Here is a 21,911-nt window from a genome sequence, read left to right as displayed (position 1 = left end):
CTCCGCAAACGAACACACAATGGATGAGCTAAAATCAGGGGGGTTATTGGTACCAGGTGAGAAATCCCCGCCAACCATGGGAGGGGGAATAGCAGAAGTTATAGACATTCTCCTCTTTGTATTCTCGATTGCAGAGGCCACCACTCCAATAGTCTTTTGTAGCATTTTGTCTATAGCAGTAAGACTAGGGAGGGGTTGTACTGCAGCGGCCTGAAGTCTAGTCATGCGACGAGAAGAGGTTGGCTTAGACAATTTACTCGTGTCGGGCATGTTTACAAATGTAACGCTTGCGCTAGCCCTATAATAACCCGGTAACTAAACCCCGGAAACACGATAAAAACTTAAGAATTCTATCGTACTACTACTATAGAGAACGAGAATACAACAATAACCAAATAAAAAAGGAGTTATGACACCTTAAATACAGTTCCCGTAGCTGTGTCCAAGTCTCTGGCGCGTTAGGGAGCTGGCCCAGCCCAGCCACTTCCAGCCTCTGAGGGCCACAGAGGGCCCGCCCTTTATACCGGGCTTAGCCCGGCGCTGCCCGCGCGCGTCCCGCGACGCGGGAGCTCCCCAGTGACTTTAGAGGGATGTAGAAGTGCGGGGGACCCAAGGAACTGCCCAAGGTGAGTAGGTAGGGACCCCACGTAGAGCGCGTGCAGTGTGGGAACACAACAGCGTGCTTCGTACAACTCTATGTGTAAGTCCCAGTTGGATTTTTAAAGGTTTAGGACCCTTCCCAGTGGACCCTGAAGAAACCCTGTGGAAGACAGAAGGTTGGAGATCCAACCCACCCGTGGATACCCTAGTACCCATGTTACCTACACCAGGGAAGCCGTGTGTATACGTGTGAAGTGGTGTCAGTAACCACAGTCAAACCCAATGGAGGACTTCAGGAAAGTGCCGCTGCTGAAGAAGGAGAAAGTGTCCGGTGGAATCGGAGGATGGATTCTAGATGAGAGGTACCTGCAAGCATAGGGGGCAGAGTCTATGTCACACAGGGGTGACCAGGAGACTTGGAAGACGAATGCACTCCGATTTCGGGTGTTGCAGGATGGATGACGATGACCTTGACTCTGCAGCTGTGAGGGCCCACCACTCTTCGGAGGACCAGGAGCCGTGCACGAGTTGTCCCATGAAGGATGTTGAGTGCTGAGGGTTTGGTGTCTAGCTGGAGCACCAGCAAGCCTTGGCAAATGCAACCCACGCAGGAATTGAAGAAGGAGCAACGTTGGGACCAGCAATGTCCAGGGGACTCACCAAAAGCAGGGGAGTCAGGGCAGGCCCCGAGCAATCAGGGGAGCCCAAGAGAAACAATGGTGACCCTCAAGTGGACCCGGAGGCACTGGAGTCGCGGGAGGACCTCAAGCAGCTCAACAAAAGATGCAGGCCACAATGCACACGATGTGGTGTGGCTGAAGATTATGGTCACTGTAGGTGCTTGAGGTTGGGGCTACTTGAAACCCAAAGATCTTCTTGGAAAGAAGTCAACATGCCTTTGCAAATGCAAGTTGATGCAGTGCACAGGGGTTCGGGTATTGCAACCCCCCCACGAGGGATACTAGCCTCAAACTTAGTGAGAGGGCAGTGCAGGTCAGGCCTCGGGAGCTGTGGAAAACCACCACCTGTGTTTCGGAGCCTGTGGAGTCCGGAGGAGCTCAGGATCAGCAGACCGGTCAACTTAGTTGCAGTGTCTGCGAATGCAGGGGAGTGACTCCTTCACTCCAAGGGAGATTCCTTCAAGTGTATTTGATGCTTCACAGGCCTTGAAAGGTTACTGTATAATGCACAGGCACAGACGATGCAGCAGACTGGAAGGGAGACGAAGTCAGGCCCAAACGAAGTCCACAGTGCCCAGACGGTAGAAGAGTAGTGGTGTCTGATCGCATCTTATCTCAGGTAAGCCCTTAAGTACCCCAGGGAAAAGGTTGGGAATGTTCAGGGGACCCTCCCAGGGGAGGGTCGGGGAGGTTACTCCCATGTCATTTGTCCAGTTGCGAGCCAGAGCAGCCAACAGCTGCCAGGACTGGTTTGAACTGGACTATGCAAAGGGACACCAAATATGCCCCTCATGCAGACAGAGTGGCGCTAGCAAGCACACCCACCCCACACCAAAACACTAAATCCTGTCTGGGAGTTGGTCACACCTCCCTGTAACAGGATGCCTATTGTTCTGCCTTGCCCTGCTCAAGCTTGGCTCAGCAGCAGGAGGGCACAATCATGTCTCTGGTCGGCAGCAACCATTTTGTGCTGTCTGTGAGAAGTTGGCCTGGTATATGATGTCCACTATTCTAGTGGGGCTCTTGCACCAGTCCAAACGACCCTTATTGATGGTAGGTTGTAAAGTCAACCTTATAGAAAGCTATCCTAGTGGTAGCTGTGGAGAGCAGCCTTCAGGCTAAGACTTAGAGGCGAGTTAAGCAAGTTGTTTTACCAATTATAATCTCTTGAATGACCAAATGAAAGCACACCACACAAGGTGTATGTCAAATATATATGTATTTAATCTAAACACAACCCCTCTGGTCTCTTTATGAGGTCAAAGGTAAAAGTACAATACAAGGAACTTAATTAGTATACGATAAGTTGCACAGTATACGTTATGCCCTACGTATAATAAAATAGTGGTATAAAAACCACGTGAGAGTTAGAAAGCCGGCCTAGGGCCTGTAGAACCGCTGGGGCTACCTAGAATCACTAAAGGTTAGGATTCAGGAGGCCCACAGGGGACGCGTGCAGTGTCTAAACACAGCCGCGGATCACCATTGACTTTCTATGGAGAACGAACAAGTTACAATTTTAAAGATTAGGGGCACTTCTAGGTGAACTGCGATGGAACCCCTTTTAGGGTAGGAAACTTCGAGAGTCAAGACCCACGAGAGCACCGGAGTATTCGTGTTACCTCACCCAGGGAAGCCGGATGCATAGGCGTCTTTTGGTGTCGGGTTTCGTCGTTGATTCCAATGGAGAGCTGCGAAGAAATGCTGCAGGTGACCAGAGGAAAAGTGTCCGGGTGGATGCAAGGGTGGATCGGAGATGTGAAGAACCTGAAAGCAGAAGGGACAGAGTCTGGGTCACTAGCCAGTGACCAGGATGGCGAACAGAAGATGCCAGCCGATGTCGGGTGCTTTCAGGTGAAAGATGTGAAGCTTGTCTCTTCAGCCTTGAGGACCAGGAGGCGTCGACGATGACCAGGATCTGGAATCGAGCTGTCCCACAAAGGATCTAGTTGACTGCAGTGTCAGAATCCGGATTGGACCCAACAAGCCTTGGCAACGGCAACCCACGCAAGATGCCGAGATTGGCTTCGGTGCAGACCAGCAAGGTCTGAGGGACTCCTCATTTGGGGAGGAGTGAGAGCACGTCTGGTGCAACCAGGAAAGCTCAAGAAATTTAAGATGGACCTTCGTGGGGGCTAGCTAGCCAATGAAATAGGAACCGCGAAGGGGCCTTGCACAAAGCGGGCCCACGGGACACTCAGGGAGTGTAGGCCTCTGAGCTTCTATGTAAAAGGTGCTTGGGGCAGGGGCTTCAAATACCCCAATACACAACTTCAGGATACCTCGGGAAGTAGTTGCAGTTGCAAAAATGCAGGATGTCCAGGAGTTCCAGTCCCACGTCTCTCGTGTCCGCCATAGGTCTCAGCTTTGCTGGGAGCGCAGGTCAGCGTCAGAGATGTCTGGGAGTCCGTGTCCTGTGTCGCAGATTCTTCAGGATCCGGCGGGAGCCTCGAAAATGCAGACCAGCAAAGATGCTGTTGGTGCCTGTTTTGGACAGGGTGGTCACTCCTTGACCACAAGGGAGATTTCTTCCATCTTCTAGTCGAAATGGAATGTTAAAGGTCCAAGATTTATGTATCAGTGTTTTGTACAGAGTAATCTAAAGTCTCAGGGACTGGGCTCCTATTCTTATAGCAAGTTTAGGAGTTGGACTAACTCTAGGGTCCCACCTATGGGAGGACCTGGGGAGGGGGTGGTTCACCCCTTCCCCTTTGTCCAGTTTCACCCCAGAGCTGGGGCTGAGTGCCCCAGCAACCGGTTTGAACTGGGAAATGCATGCAGCACCTTGTGTGGCCCAGGAAGTGTCTGAAAAGCATTCACTGAATGCAACCCACCTTGCCCCAATACACTAAAGCCTGTCAGAGGAGGTGCTGGCACCTCCTTGGACAGGAAACCTATTGTCCAGGCCTCCCCTGTCGGAGTTTCGTCCAGCAGCAGGTGGGCAGACTCGTGTCTGTGGCAGCAGCATCCATTTTGTGATGCTGGGTCTCTGTTTAACTTTAACCGGGTTTACCAGAAACTACATGTCTTCTCCCTCTAGAAGGGTGGAATGCTACGCCTGCTGCCAGAACTGGATGGGTAGTATTCCAAAGTGTTTGACGCCTTACACGACATGTTTTGATGAAGCAAAACCAAAGTTAGCATTAACCGTGAGGATTATAATGCACTTAAGAGTATATGGTATGGCTATATCTTAGAACAGCTATGAGGAGATGGTACCGAAAGCTGCAGAGGGGCTCAGCTCATGCTAGGGCACCCTCTCACACAAAACCAAGCACTCTGCCTCCAGGATTGTCGAGGCCTGCCATAGGCATAGGAGTGACTTATAGGTTAATATGTGTATATATATATATATATATATATATATTCACTGAAAAAACCATAGGTTTAACACATGTTATAGTTAGGAATTAGCATTTAAAAAACCTTGCAAATTCACTGAAAAAACCGTAGGTTTTACACACGTTATAGTTAGGAAGTAGCATTTACAAAACCTTTGAGATTCACTGAAAAAAACGTACGTTTGACACATGTTATAGTTAGCTGGACATTTCACTCATATAAAACCATTGAAATTTCCCCGTTATAGTTAGTTCAGCTAACTATAACTCGCGCGCCCGCAATGCACTGCTGATGACGTCACATATTACATCACTCATGACATGGTCAGTGACATCACTCATGACATCACTGATGACATCTCAAATGACATCACTGATGACATCACTGATGACATCATGACAAAGGGAGGTAAGTGAAAGTGAGAAGTGGGAAATAAGTGATTAAAAAATTGAGTAAGGGAATGAAGGGACTTAGGAAAGCGTAGAGGGGGAATGGAACAGAGGGACAGATTTATGTTACCCAACACATCTCTGCAAAATAGCAGAGATGCGCCAGGAAAGATGGGACACACAAGTTAATCCTTGCACCACTCATGATGCACCACATTTGCAATGCGGTGCACCATGGCGCAACAGATGTGTGTCACATCTAGGGCTGAAAGTTTGCACAGTGTTGAAATTGTGTTCCATGCAGGACGCAACTCCAGCACTTTTCCAACTTGCTCTATCTGTAACGTGGTACGTCAACCTTTACACCTGCTTCAGCAGGTGCAATGTTTTGACACATCAGCGTTGGTGAAGTGACTCAGTGAAATCTTGTAGATATCACTGAATCACTTTTCAAGGGGGTTCTTGCGACAGAACGCCCACCCCTGCGTGGAAATGCCCACATGAAACCTGAGACTGGTTTCATGTGGTGCAGGGTTTTACAACGTGATGCATCTCCCTGCACTATGGCGCTTCTTTTGCGCTGCCACTGCGTAAGAAAAGTGACGCACAGGCGGTATAAAAGAGGCGAAATGGGCTTCTAAATCTGCCCCTGAGGAATTAAATGAGGGAAAGAGTGTGAGGGAGAGTAATGGAAAGAGAGAGGAAAAGAGAAAAGGGGTGAGATACAGACAGGAAGAGAAGTTAGACTGAGTAACACACAACAGGAGAGGGAGAAAAAATATTCAAAATATGAGTGAGAGAGTAAATGAAAAGGAGGTAGCAGAAGGGAATGAGAAAAAGAAATTAGGGAGCAAGATTGACAGATGAAGTAAGGAAAAGAAAATGAGGGGTACTGATGAAATTGGAGAAGAAGAAAAGGAATGGGAGTGATGCACAGAGAAGAGAACATGAAGTGGGAGAAGAGTGAGATTGAGTAAAGGGCAGTGATAGTGAGGGAAGGGATATAAGAGTGAGGGGAAAGGAGTAATGGAAAAAAAAGCAAGATAAACGTAGTGATAGTAGAAGATAGAAAGACAAGTAAAGAACAGAGAGAGAAAAAGGTAGTTAGACAAGGTGAGTGAGGCTGAAAAAACAGTATTAATAATGACAGAAAGACTAAAGAAGAAAGAAGGGAAATAATGGGAATAAGTAAAGGAAACTAAAGGAAAGAAAAAAGAGTTAAGGAAGGCGAATAAGAGATAGCTTTAACAATGACCAAGAGAGAAAGAGAAGTAAGAGAGTGATGAAAAAGTATTTTTGTTTGTCATACTTACCTTACAAATAGTAACAAACTAATAGTAAATTTCTTTTAAAAATATACTATCTGTGGAAGAAAAGAAAAAATAGAGTTATAATATACACTTCATAAAACAAACGAAAGTAGCAGTGCAGGAAACAGAAAGTGAAAGAAAGGAAGATAGAGGGAGAGAGAGAGAGGTACAGAATGTGTACTGTATAAATCAATGACTAAGATGACTGAGTGAAGGAGAGGAAGGGACTGAGGGAATGACCGTGGAAAGGAAAGTATGGTGAGGGAGGAAAGGAGAGTGTGATGAGTGATGGAAGGTGAGAGAAACAGTGTCTAAGAGAAAGGGACTAAGGGTAGGGGAGTGAGTTAAGGAGAGTGAACAAATATGGGAAGGGCACTAAGAGAAACAGAGTGAGGAAGGGTGAGTGAGAGAAGGTGAACGGGGCAGAGACAGGGAAGGAGTGTAAGGGACGGACAAAGGGAAATAGAGTAGGCTAAGGGGACTGAAGTATGGATTGAAGTATGGTGAATGAGGATAAGTGAGGGAAGCGGAGTAAGGGAACAGGGGTGAGGTAGGGTAAGAGAAGGGCATTGAGGTTGAGGAAACAGGGGTGATAGAGGGTGGATAAAGGCGAGTGAGCATGAGACAAGGAGAGTGAGAAAGTGAATAGACAGAGGGAGTGAAGGAAACAGTGACCGAAGGGGACTCAGGGAAGGAGCAAAGAAAGGTAAATGACAAAATGTGGATGAGGTAAAGGGAGTGAGCGTGAGAGAAGGGGACTGACCAAGTGAGGGGATGTAGGGAGTGAGGGTAAGAGAGAGGGAGTGAGGGAAGGATAGGGAGAAACCGAAATAAAAAACGAATGAAAAAGTATTTTTTATTAGTCGTACTTACCTTATAAATGTAATATCTGTGGAAGAGAATAAACAAATCAGTTATAATAAATATTTCTGAATACAAAATACAAAATAACTTGTACAATATGTTATATGGTTTATTTTTGCTGTTCTCAGAATATATTGATTTTCATTATAAACAGTGAGTTCAATACTACTCATCATATGACAGCGGGCAAAAAAAAAAACACAATCAAAATGATTGTGTTTAAAAAACCCAGACAACATTTGATTACATAATGAAAATATTTGAAAAAAACATGTCTTAAATGTTTTTCTCTAAATCGCAATTTCTTGTGTAAGGACGCTACATCTTCAACAATCACAAAGTAATAAAATAATATCACTTATTTTTAAATACCTCTCAATAAACTTCCGTACAAGCATGTTCTAACAACATTTATCTGAAGTAGTCATTTTGTTCTGAGATACTATTCCTCATGGCCAAATAGTATGAGTAAAGTCCTTATTTTGCAAATTACTTAATTGTACTCTTAACCATTCTTTTCCCGACCTTTAAAATAAAAAGTTCCAACGTGTTCTGTACCATCAAACATTACTTAAACCTGTACCTGATACTATCACTATACCAAATACAAGTTTCATTTTTAAACTTGGTCACCCTCACTCACACGATACTTCTGAACAACAGAGTATCTTTTCTTAACAGCAGTAATCTTCCTACGCCAAGTAATTTTACTGAAATTTGGGTTGCAAAAACACCAGATAAGAATTTGGTAAGTCAAAAGGCAAACGTTTTTTAAAAGTCAATTGACTATCATTACAGTGTGTCCAGCCTGTTGGAGATTTCAAATAAGCTGTGTAATGTCCTGATGTTGTTGAAGGACCATCATGGAAGATAATTGCTACAGTTACAAAAGTTCTTCCAGAAATTGATAGTTGAGAAGCCACAAAATTTTTAATTGAAGTTGTCAATTTTGTTCCATCAGGTCTGTATCGTTGGAGCATTAAAATTACATACTGTCCATATCTTCGGATAAATAATGTTGATAACATTTCTGAGTTACATTTAGAACAGACCATGTTTTAATGCGCATCTCTAACTAGATTATTGAAAGACACTGCTTTACAGTCTGGTAATGTTAAATATATAAATCTTTCAGTGTGTATGTCAGTAAAACTTGAAAATGAACAATTGTCGCAGTTATGTTGCCATTTATAAGAAAGGCCAAAAAGACTATCAATATCTATACCTTCATCTTGTAAAACTGTAAGCATATACATAATAAATTCCTGACAATCTTGCTGAATATTCTGAGAAAATTGATTTAGTCCAGCACTTATGTCTAAAACATTTCGAAGTTCAGAAACATTTGCTATTTCACTATTATCACTGCTACATTTCTGAAACACAGAATTTAATGAACAACAAAATGTGTGGTCCCGATTTTCAACAATCTGTTGCTGTAAACTTTTAAGAAAAAAAACAACATTAACCACTACATTTGCATAGCAGTTGACACCAGAACTGTTTTCAAATTTAAATCCAACAATCTCTTCAGTAGTAACTTTTTTCTTTTTGCTACCAATCACAGGTTCATCTATTTTTTTTCGTTTCTCTACTACTTCACTACGTTTTTCCTCATATCTCCTTTTTCGACCTACCACACACTTTTCAATTAAAGGATATTGAGGTAAACTTGAAGCATATTCTCTTTTTAACCTGTTATACTCCTTCACACAATTTAGATCTGCACTAATCTTTGTCTCATCAAAATCAATTAGATACAATCCAGATAAAGTTCTAACTCGAGATAAAGCAACATAGGCCATACCCTCTTTGAACACAGTACTTCCAGTATTTACCAAAGCACTATCTACACTTAAACCTTGAGATTTATGAATAGTCACTGCATATGCCAAACAAATAGGAAATTGTTTTCAATGGACATATAAATCTTTCACAAGCAAAAATCGAGTTGAAAAACGACTGAATTGTTGAACTTCTTCAATTCCATCAAATTTGATTTTTAAAAATTCAATCTCATCTCTATTTGGGTAATTCGCAAAACCAACAACATTACCCATTGCTCCATTCACCAAACCTCTTTCCACATGTAAATTTCTTCATAAAATAATCCGACAATTTAAACATACATACAGATTCTTTTCTAAACCAGCAGTTTTAGATATAGATTTCGCTAGAGAATCCATTTTTAACTTCAACCTTTCTGACAAAATAATAGTACTTCCTTCATGCTATATTCTATCTTTAGCTTCCAGTTTCTTAATTTCTTGATTTTCTAACTTCAACATTTTTACATTAAACATTCTTGTAGAGTTGGCATCAAGCATATAACTGACTTATCTTCTGCCTCTTTACTATATATTTTCTCTGCCACATTATTTTCATTTGGAAACAAATTGGAAAGTAATCGTGTTTGTAAAGTTTCTTTGGCATGTTCACTTAGTTTTCCAATTCTTATATCTTAAAGAATATTTCCATATTTAGCATCCTTTGCCTGTCGCATATTTTGAATGAGTTCAGTATATTTGAAATGTGACCATATATTAACATTTCCAATACTTCCCAGGCACTTTCTGGTGTCTTCATGTGTAACATTTTTAAATACAGGTTGTCCTTTTACAGGAGTTAGCTGCAGTAGATCTCCAAAAACGATGACGTGTTTGCCTCCAAATAACACATCATACTCTGTTTTAAGAATCTGTTGCATTCTTAAATGCACAAAGGCAAGCTTTAAATTTGATACCATGGTTACCTCATCAATAATGAGAAGTTTCATTTTTTTAAGGACTCTAGAAACTTCACAACAAGCTTCTCCAGATAGCTTGTGGTATTGTAATTTATTTTCATGTTCAACTGGCAGCATCAATAAACGATGTAAAATCCCTTTAATGTTGTGTGCTGCCAACCCAGTTGCAGCAGTAACAACACAAGAGAGTGATGACTCAATTATTTGCTGTAGATATGTGGCAATTCCTTTAATTAGAAAACTTTTACCAGTGCCAGCTTCTCCACTCACATATAGTCGGACAGGTTGAAATGACATACATGAGCATTCTTTTTTCTCTTGACGAAAACCATGCTCAATCTGCTCTGTCACTTCATCATATATTTGTTTTTGCTCAAGATTAAGTTGTTTTTCCAATTCTTCTAAGTTTATTGCATCCTCTTGAACTTGTTCCATTGCTCTTTCCACCTCATCCATGGCAGTGGCTGCTTCATTTTGGATAATTGGTTGTCCTAGTGGATCTTGACTCAACGAAGCAGAACTTTGACTATCTTGAGAACTGTCTCTAGCAATCTCCGCTGCAGTTGTTGCTTCTTGCTCTATTTCCTAGTTCAACATTTGCAGATAATTACTAAAAACAGGACATTCTATACTATTTTTAGATGCGTTGAATGAATCTTCATAACTGTCAAAGTCACCAAGTAGTTCCTCTTCTTTACGCCATGGTTTAAAGAGTTGCAAAGTAGCTAAATAGTAAAATTCTCTTTTGTCAGGAGTTTCGCCACTCAGTTTTTGGTGATTAATCAAATATCCTTTTCTTTGTTTCACCAGACATCCTTCACATCCAATCACAGCATATACACCTTTATCGATATCCTCTGTAATATTCCTTTTAAAAGTGTAGTTTTGTAGTATTTCATACAGACAAATGTTTTCAAGCAGATTACTTCTATTTGGATAGTATGTATCCAACATGTTTGTCTTCAGAATGTCTGTACTGTTTGGTTCTTTCTCTGCTAAATATTCAATTTCTTGAACAGGTTTCAAAACTCGGTTTCGTGTTCTTGCAAGACCTAAGCTCACCCAAATGATTGTTCTAGATTTTGCATAAAGACTTGCTGATGATAATCGATTACAACATTCATATGCTCCAATTTCTCGATGAGATAACATCTTCAAACTGTAGGTATACAATTTCTTACTTAGGCTCTTTTCATGAGAAATGTCTTCCCACATATCCTTTAGTTCCGTCTTTTCAGATTTGGGGCCAGATGTAGGAGGCCAATTACCGACCGGTAACGGCCGATTTCGGCCGTTACCAACCGGTAAATGGGTATTTGGGATGTAGGGGCATCATTTTACAGATTCGGTAAATTTACCGAATCGGTAAATTTACAGATTCTACCGAATCGGTAAATTTACAGATTCTGTAAAATACAGAATCAGTATTTTTACCGATTCGGTAATGGCCAGATGTAGGTGGGACTCTTCAGAGTCCCTAAAGCCTTACAGATTCGGTATTTTACCACCCAATCCAATTGGGTGGTAAAATACCGAATCCAGGTGTGCATGCACATGTGTGCATGCACACCTAGCCATGTGACAGACAGACATGCCCTTAGGGCATGTCTGTGTGCCACATGGCACACATGCCCGTCTTTGGGGTGCTAGAGGGTGTCAAAGTGACACCCCCTGCACCCTTGCTGAAATCGGTATTTACCGAATCGGTAAATACCGATTCGGTATTGCCCATTGATTCCTATGGGCTTCAAGGCCCATAGGAATCAATGGGCATTACCGAATCGGTATTTACAGAATCGGTAAATACCGAATCTTAACGATTCGGTATTTACCGATTCTGAAACACCTACATACCCCCCCTCTATTTTACCACTTCTTAAATACCGAATCGGTAAAATTCGGTATTTAAGAAGTGGTAAAATAGAATTACCTACATCTAGCCCTTGGTGATGTAAGACGTTACATATCGAGCCAAAGCAATAGAGATGTCTGAAACATATTGAATATCCATGTTAGCAGTCCACATGGACAAAATGACTGGGTTATAGTCATTTATGTATTTGGACTCTTCATTTCTTCTTAAATTGTAGGTTTTTTTTGGTGATCTTCTTGTGACAGTATGTCGCAAAGATGACATAAAATTGTTCACTCTTCCTTTTGAAATTACTGGTCGTGGAAATCCAAAACGACATTTGGTATAGAATTTATCCTTTGATTTGAATTTTCGTCGACAATATTTGCCACAACGATGGCTTTGAAATCGTAACACTTTCTCTCTTAAGTCCTTATCAATTGTACTTTTGGGTATATCACATGTTGCATATTCTTCAATGAAAGACAGTACAGTGTCATCTGAGTCTGTTCCAAATTTGGGAGCATCTTTGATCCATAATAGCATATGAATATGAGGAGCACCTCTCGCTTGATACTCTTTTCTCCAAAAGAAATCCAGAACTTCGCCAAGAGGAGGGTTTTTTTTGTTTGTAATAAAAGACATCATAGCTTCAAATCTATGATTAAAATACCTGCAAACATTAACTGGATCCAAAGAGCACAGTTCTCCAGGTGTCTTGTACTCTATAGTTTCTATGTTTGCATTTGCCTCTCGAAGAAATTCAAGTAAATCTTCCCAAGCATACTCAGCACAGCTTAGAGTTAGAAACCATGTAGGTGCTCCTAAGTTTCTTAGCATACATTTCAAATCCCCATGACGACGGTACCAATACTCATTTGTACCACGCTGACATGCCATTCGATTAATTAGGTGAGAATCCAAAACAGTGTCTTTCTGTTGGACTTTATCCATAAACTCCCTTGCTGAAACATTTTGCAGATGTACTCCACTTTTTAGTATATGGTTCACTGCATAAGAAAGTCCAGATAAGTCACTCTCAAACAGAAGATGAAACAAATATGGAATACATTGACAAAATCTCGGATCTTCTGCATATAATCTTGTTGTCCGGTATTCAGATGCAGGAATCTGCACAGGTCGGTCATCATATCGTGCACCTTGACCTGTTGGAAATAACTGAGGAAAACAACGAGCTTCCAAGCTTTCTTCCCATACACTAATGGGACTTCGTTTTGCTTTTTTCATCTGAAATAATTCAATAGCATTCCCCATTGCTTCTTTGGAATGCAGTGGATGAACACTGTAATGTTCATAAATTTATTCACTTCTGGACACATCCACCTTTTCAATTTGTCCAGCAGACAAATCATTATCCCCTTCATTTATTTTCTCTTCTCCTACGTATACATTTTTATAGTATTTATTGTTTTTGACCAAATACAACGTTGCCTTTTTGACTTTTCTAACTTCCACTAAATCTTGCCAGATTTTCTTACTCTTTGTAGGCACACCATTAACTAGAATAACTAGAGGTTCCTCTTCTACATTTTCAACACCAATTGTCTCAATGTTTTTCTTTAAATCAAGAGGCAAATATACAACTCTTCCCTTTAATCCTCTTTGTAAATCGGAAGGATTTAATTTCCCTGTCTTAGGCTCCATACGAACAATAGCCTGAAATGGATGCACACATTGAATCAGAATAGTCTCATAAGTATTTAAATCCTTCAGTTCAGATGGAATATTCACCAACTCAAGATTATTATGTACAGCTCTAGCAGGCCTTCTATTATCATTTAATTTATTATAACAATATTTACAAATACGTTGATCAGAACCCAAATCAAAACAATTTTCCACCAACAAATAAGTTGCAAAATCTTTCCACTCACTATTATTTTCCTCTTCACTTTTTAAATATAAATCAACTAACCTGGTTTGATTTTTGTAATGAGTGCGTCGACAACACACACAAGGAAAATTTGGTTTTTCACCTGCAATGACCTTAAACTTTGTTATTTCCTGTTCAAAATTTTCAGTATTAAAATTACGGACATTTTCTACCACATTTCCATCTATTACTGTATCAGTTTCTGCACTGTCTTCTTCTGGACTAAAGTAACTAACCTCAATTTCTTCACAGATCTTCTTAACATCTAATTCAGATCCATGCAAAAGAGTACTATTTAACTGTTTGAGTTTAAGTGCTGGACTTTTTGCATAATACAACTTTCTCACTAATTTCCTCACTTCGGTATGATGCACTGCTAACATCCTGAAATGGTGAAAAACACTCTGTTTAGAAAGACAAGCCAGAGAATGCCCTTGCAGACCTGTTTTTTCTCTCACTCTGCAACGGTCTAATTCTTGCAACAATATAATCTTTTTTTTAGACTTTCCTTAGCATACTTACGTAAGAAATTACGAAAGAAATCAATTGAATCCTGTCGTACACTGCAAATACTACTACAATTCCAAGTGTACACAGGAGCCTTAGGACGTCTCCCTAAAACTTCATCAGCTATCACCTCTTCTGCATTTCTAGGCACAATTTTCTCTTTTTCAATAGGACAACCGCCCTTCACCTCATATGCTCGACCACTGGTGTCAACTGCATGCAACAAATCATTACTTTGAAAGTAACTCTCTTCATTAAAAAATGGCTCACAACTTGAACTATGCATCCATTTTCCAGAAAAAACTTTACAAAAATTACTTTTATTTATTTGTCTTTTCCATTTACTCTTAGCTTTTAAAACGTTGATTGCCTTATTCAGTGTATTTATTCTATTAATTACTAAAACAAATAACTTTTTTTTGTCTCAAACGCGTGTTCAACAATATTCTCAATACATTTGTTTTCTTATAAAAAGCTGATTTCCTTTTAGAAATGTTTACATTTTTTAATAAATTCGAAACTACTCTATTATAAAACACGTGCTTCCTGATTTCCGCAAACTGATTCGTACGTCTATTAATTTGTTCACCACAGAGTTGGGAAACATTTTTCTTTTTTCTCTGATTTCTCCTTGTAGATACTGTTTTTCCTTTCCCACATTATCCAATTTTTTTTCCTTTGAGATAATTTCTTTATAAAATCCTTGGTTGTCTTACCAGGAGCACTCTTCTTTTTGTCCATCCTTTGTTGATTATGTAATTGTTTTCTCTTGGAATAGTATGTCCGTTTTTGTTTTTTTCTTTTTTCATTTTTGTTCGGCATGTTGATTTTTCTTTCTGTTCAAAATTATAATCTGTTGTGAATAAAGAAAAAAAATATTATAGACCTCTACTAACATATAACATAGGAATTATAACCACTAAATAATGTAAACACTGGTTCACTTTATAAGTAAAATTAAGGCATAGCAACAGTCTCTGAACAGAGTAGGAAATCATGTAGTGAATGCTGTTTCTGACTTTATGGCAGTGCATTGCTGTGTCAACATTATAGACGTATTTGCTGAGAATAATATTTCAGGGTTAAGAACAGTACAGTGGTTTTCAGGCGGTCATAGTGGAATTAATGTTTCTGACCCTAATCTCTAACACACTTCATCAAAACATTTATTCTCATTTTGATTAAACACATGAACGATCAATACTACAAGAAGACTGACTCGAAAAATGTTTTATTATAAATTTATTCATCAAACATTTCATATTCCAATAAAACTTCCAACATGACTTCATCTGGTATTTCATTTTCATTATAAACAAAATTTTCATCTTCCAATTCAAAATCTTCTACCACTTCAACAAAAGCACTGTCCAAACTCTCATCAAAGAAATCTTCATTTCCAGTATCATTTTCCTCTGGAAAAAGTCCATCTTTCACTTCCTCTAATAAATCACTTGAGATGTCAAAATTCAAAGGAACGTTTTCTTGATGCTCTTCCATTGTACCAATAATATTATGTTGCTGGTCCTTCCCAAAAAATATAAAGACTTAATTATATCTTTTTCACAAATAGATAATTAAAAACTACCTTTACCAATTTTATAAGTACATACATTACCATACTTTTAAACACATTAACTACACAAATTAATCTGCCACCTTCCTCTTTTTTGAAAACAGACTCACACTGTGATCCTAGACACATAACACTATCCCTTGCAATTTATTTAATTAATTACTGCAGTCAAAGGGGGTCTTACTGTGAGTTTTGTGTAAGGGTTTTCTGGACTGTAGAACTGTTGAAAGACTTTATAATTTATTTCTAGGGATGGATTTTCTGAGTTTAGCACAATAAACTGGTGTTCAAACTGTGTACAGACTGAAGGTGGAACTCACAATGTACACATGAAAATTCACAAAAAAGATTACTACTTGCCACAGAGACAGTTGCTTTTGCCTTTCAACAGCACACTCAGCAGCTAAATTGCACAGCATGATCAAAATTTCATGCTAAGCATGAACAACCATATCATAATAGACCTCTGCAAATGCATATAAAAGGGTGCAGAGAGATGGTACAGGCACAGATATAGAGAGATGGTGCCGATGAAAAATGAAATAACGCAGGCAGACAGTAAACTGTTACAGCTATCACCTCTTCTACATTTCTAGGCACAATTTTCTCTTTTTCAATAGGACAACCGTCCTTCACCTCATATGCTCGACCACTGGTGTCAACGGCATGCAACAAATCATTACTTTGAAAGTAACTCTCTTTATTAAAAAATGGCTCACAACTTGAACTATGCATCCATTTTCCAGAAAAAACTTTACAAAAATTACTTTTATTTATTTGTCTTTTCCATTTACTCTTAGCTTTTAAAACGTTGTCTGCCTTATTCAGTGTATTTATTCTATTAATTACTAAAACAAATAACTTTTTTTTGTCTCAAACGAGCGTTCAACAATATTCTCAATACATTTTTTTTCTTATAAAAAGCTGATTTCCTTTTAGAAATGTTTACATTTTTAAATAAATTAGAAACTACTCTATTATAAAACATGCGCTTCCTGATTTCCGCAAACTGATTCGTACGTCTATTAATTTGTTCACCACAGAGTTGGGAAACATTTTTCTTTTTTCTCTGATTTCTCCTTGTAGATACTGTTTTTCCTTTCCCACATTATCCACATTTTTTTCCTTTGAGATAATTTCTTTATAAAATCCTTGGTTGTCTTACCAGGAGCACTCTTCTTTTTGTCCGTTCTTTGTTGATTACGTAATTCTTCTAATTGTTTTCTCTTGGAATAGTATGTCTGCTTTTGTTTTTTTCTTTTTTCATTTTTGTTCGGCATGTTGATTTTTCTTTCTGTTCAAAATTATAATCTGTTGTGAATAAAGAAAAAAAATATTATAGAGCTCTACTAACATATAACATAGAAATTATAACCACTAAATAATGTAAACACTGGTTCACTTTATAAGTAAAATTAAGGCATAGCAACATTCTCTGAACAGAGTAGGAAATCATGTAGTGAGTGCTGTTTCTGACTTTATGGCAGTGCATTGCTGTGTCAACATTATAGACGTATTTGCTGAGAATAATATTTCAGGGTTAAGAACAGTACAGTGGTTTTCAGGCGGTGTAGGGGGTCATAGTGGAATTAATGTTTCTGACCCTAATCTCTAACACACTTCATCAAAACATTTATTCTCAATTTGATTAAACACATGAACGATCAATACCACAAGAAGACTGATTCGAAAAATGTTTTATTATAAATTATAAATTTATTCATCAAACATTTCATATTCCAATAAAACTTCCAACATGACTTCATCCGGTATTTCATTTTCATTATAAACAAAGTTTTCATCTTCCAATTCAAAATCTTCTACCACTTCAACAAAAGCACTGTCCAAACTCTCATCAAAGAAATCTTCATTTCCAGTATCATTTTCCTCTGGAAAAAGTCCATCTTTCACTCCCTCTAATAAATCACTTGAGATGTCAAAATTCAAAGGAACGTTTTCTTGATGCTCTTCCATTGTACCAATAATATTATGTTGCTGGTCCTTCCAAAAAAATATAAAGACTTAATTATATCTTTTTCACAAATAGATAATTAAAAACTACCTTTACCAATTTTATAAGTACATACATGACCATACTTTTAAACACATTAACTACACAAATTAATCTGCCACCTTCCTCTTTTTTGAAAACAGACTCACACTGTGATCCTAGACATATAACACCATCCCTTGCAATTTATTTAATTAATTACTGCAGTCAAAGGGGGTCTTACTGTGAGTTTTGTTTAAGGGTTTTCTGGACTGTAGAACTGTTGAAAGACTTTATAATTTATTTCTAGGGATGGATTTTCTGAGTTTAGCACAATAAACTGGTGTTCAAACTGTGTACAGACTGAAGGTGGAACTCACAATGTACACATGGAAATTCACTAAAAAGATTACTACTTGCCACAGAGACAGTTGCTTTTGGCTTTCAACAGCACACTCAGCATCTAAATTGCACAGCTTGTACAAAATTTCATGCTAAGCATGAGCAACCATATCATAATAGACCTCTGCAAATGCATATAAAAGGGTGCAGAGAGATGGTACAGGCACAGATATAGAGAGATGGTGCTGATGAAAAATGAAATAACGCAGGCAGACAGTAAACTGTTACAGTCAGAGAATAGATGGTGCACTGCTGCAAGTAAAAGAACAGATGGAGCAGTTACAAAAAAAGAAGGTGCAGACACAGTGAGATGGTATGAGCAGAGAGACACATAGTGCAGGCAGAGGCAGACATGGTAGATTGCATGTAACATGCTGGGCATGTGTCTAAGATCACACTGTGAGTCAAATTTGATTTTAAATTAATCTGGGTGAATAATTTGCTTAGTTGATCTGTTTTAAAATCATGTTTGGAAGAAAATTAGGCTTCAGGATATGTACTGTTAGAGAATCTTAGGCAGCATATCTGTTAGGGCTCTTAGTTGCCAAAAAGGCTCTATGTTGTGCAATAAAGATCCAGGGTGTGCTATTGAAATGAAAAAGGAATGTTATTTCTTGCTTACATGTATATGGTCTGTTTTTTGCCAGTAGAGACGGTGAGATGGTATGAACACAGACACAGATAGTGCAAGCAGACTCAGACATGGTAGACACAGATGATAAAATGGTACAATAGAGAAAAAATGCTAGAAACAGACACTGAAATGTTACATCCAGAGGCTACATTAAGCACACAGAGGCGCAGATAGAGAAGACAGAGAGAAAACAGTACAACCAGAGAGTGCGAAACTACAGACAGAGAGGGAAAATATTTATCATGGTAGGACTGCATAACATACACCAACAGCCATATCATAATAGGCCTCTGCAAATACACAAGAACGGGTGCAGACAGATGGTACACCCAGAGTTAGAGAGATAATGCAGATTTCGCAAGAAATAATGCACGCAGACACTAAACTGTTACAGGCAGAGGATAGATGAAGCAGGACTGCAAAGTAAAGAACACATGGAGCAGTCCCATAAACAGATGGTGCAGAGAGACAGTAAAATAGTATGACAACATACATAAATAGTGCAAGCAGATACAGACATGGTACACATAAAAGATAAAATGGTACAACACAGAACAAATGGTGGGAACATTGAGAGAAATTTTTCTTATTATTTTAAACTGCACAAAAATAGATCCCCTGTACAAATTAGCAACTCACCTTTATAAATGGTTTTGAAGGTTCAAAACACTCTCAATTACACTCCAGATTCTTGGATTTGAGCAGCAAACACAAACAAAACAAAAAAAAACACTAATTTTATTACCATGTTACACACATCTTTATTACACAGCATAGAGCTTTTTTGGCAACTAAGAGGCCTAACAGACATGCTGCCTAAGATTCTCTAGCAGTACATATCCTAAAGCCTAACTGACTTCAAGAAATGATTTTTTAACACATAAAGTAAACAAATTATTCACCCAGATTCATTTAAAATCAAGCTTGACTCACAGTGTGATCTTAGACACATGACCAGGATGTTACATGCAATCTTTATGATATGTACTGCTACAGAATTTTAGGCAGCATGTCTGTTAGGCCTCTTAGTTGCCAAAAGGAATCACCATGGATCTTTTGGCAACTAAGAGGCCTAACAGACATGCTGCCTAAGATTCTCTAGCAGTACATATCATAAAGCCTAACTGACTTCAAGAAATGATTTTTTTAACACATCAAGTAAGCAAATTATTCACCCAGATTCATTTAAAATCAAGCTTGACTCACAGTGTGATCTTAGGCGCATGACCAGGATGTTACATGTAATCTACCATGTCTTTAAAAAACATGTACTTACATATTTTTAAAGACATCAACAGCTTGACTCACAGTGTGATCTTAGGCACATGACCAGGATGTTACATATAATCTACCAAGTCTGTCTCTGCAAGCAGTATGTGTGTCTCTACTCATATTAATTCACTGTCTCTACTGGCAAAAAACAGGCCACCTATTTATAAGCAAGACATAACATTCATTTCTCATTACTTGTAACATGCTGGTCATGTGCCTAAGATCACACTGATGGGTGAATCAAGCTTGACACACAGTGTGATCTTAGGCACATGACCAGTATGTTACATGTAATCTACCATGTCTTTAAAAAACATGTACTTCCATATTTTTAAAGACATCAACTAAGCATATTATTCACCCAGATCCATTTAAAATCAAGCTTGACTCACAGTGTGATCTTAGGCACATGACCAGGATGTTACATATAATCTACCAAGTCTGTCTCTGCAAGCAGTATGTGTGTCTCTGCTCATATTATTTCACTGTCTCTACTGGCAAAAAACAGGCCACCTATATATAAGCAAGACCTAACATTCATTTCTCATTACATGTAACATGCTGGTCATGTGCCTAAGATCACACTGTGAGTGAAGCTTGGTTCACCCATCAGTGTGATCTTAGGCCCATAACCAGGATGCTACATGTAATCTACCATGTCTTTAAAAAATATGTACTTCCATATTTTTAAAGACATCAACAGCTTGACTCACAGTGTGATCTTAGGCACATGACCAGGATGTTACATATAATCTACCATGTCTGTCTCTACAAGCAGTATGTGTGTCTCTGCTCATATTATTTAACTGTCTCTACTGGCCAAAAACAGCCCACCTATATATAGCATATATATATACCAGACTTTTTACCAGAAAACATTTATCATAGTAAATCGTTTTTGACACAAAGCACAGCCCATTTCAATGACCACTACAAAGCAAAGCAGAAACCTAACTCATTTCAAAAATACATTTCCAATATGCACCATACAATTTTTAAACAGCATTATAAAAAACATGACACACAATGCAAGAATAAAGAAGCACAATATGCTTCTTAATCTTCCCCATACTGCATACAGCAGTGTATCTTCATTAAATGAATCATACTTCAGATAACACACAGGCACAGATTAAGATGAGACACAGGCACATAATACCCTTTAAGCTAAGAGAGGCAAACTGTTAGAAGGCACAGGTGACATTATTGAAAATTATAAAAATATAATTTCTTATTTCAAACAGACACTCAGTGTAATCCTTGACCAAAATTTAAAAACCAGACTTTTTACCAGAAAACATTTTCCATAGTAAATCGTTTTTGACACAAAGCACAGCTCATTTAAATGACCACTACAAAAACAAAGCAAAAACCTAACTCATTTTCAAAATAAATTTCCAATATGCACCATTCTATTTTTAAACAGCATTACAAAAAAAATGACACACAATGCAAGAATAAAGAAGCACAATATGCTTCTTAATCTTCCCCATAGTGCATACAGCAGTCTATCTTTATTAAAATAATCATTACTCACCTTTAAAAATGCTTTGGAAGATGTAGAACAGTGTCAGTCACACACAACAGATTTTCTTAAGCAGAATCTCTGAATAATGCTTCTTTCACTGGAGCCTCAGAATAATGGCACAGATTCTTTCTCATTTCAGACCCATATTCTTGTACATAACCAATCAAAATTCTTCCCGCACAAATTCAAAACCAAACTGCACATTTTAATTGGTTGTACATTTGAACACTTTGAAACTCACATAATATTCACCCATCCCCCAGTGCTCATTCACCCTGTTACCATGGTAACTCCCTCCTAACCCAGCACACAGTTGAAAAGTTCA

This window comes from Lissotriton helveticus, chromosome 1_1 (assembly GCF_964261635.1).
Source record: "Lissotriton helveticus chromosome 1_1, aLisHel1.1, whole genome shotgun sequence".
Lineage (NCBI taxonomy): Eukaryota > Metazoa > Chordata > Amphibia > Caudata > Salamandridae > Lissotriton > Lissotriton helveticus.
The sequence above is the reverse complement of the archived record's forward strand: the minus strand, read 5'-3'. Positions refer to the sequence as shown.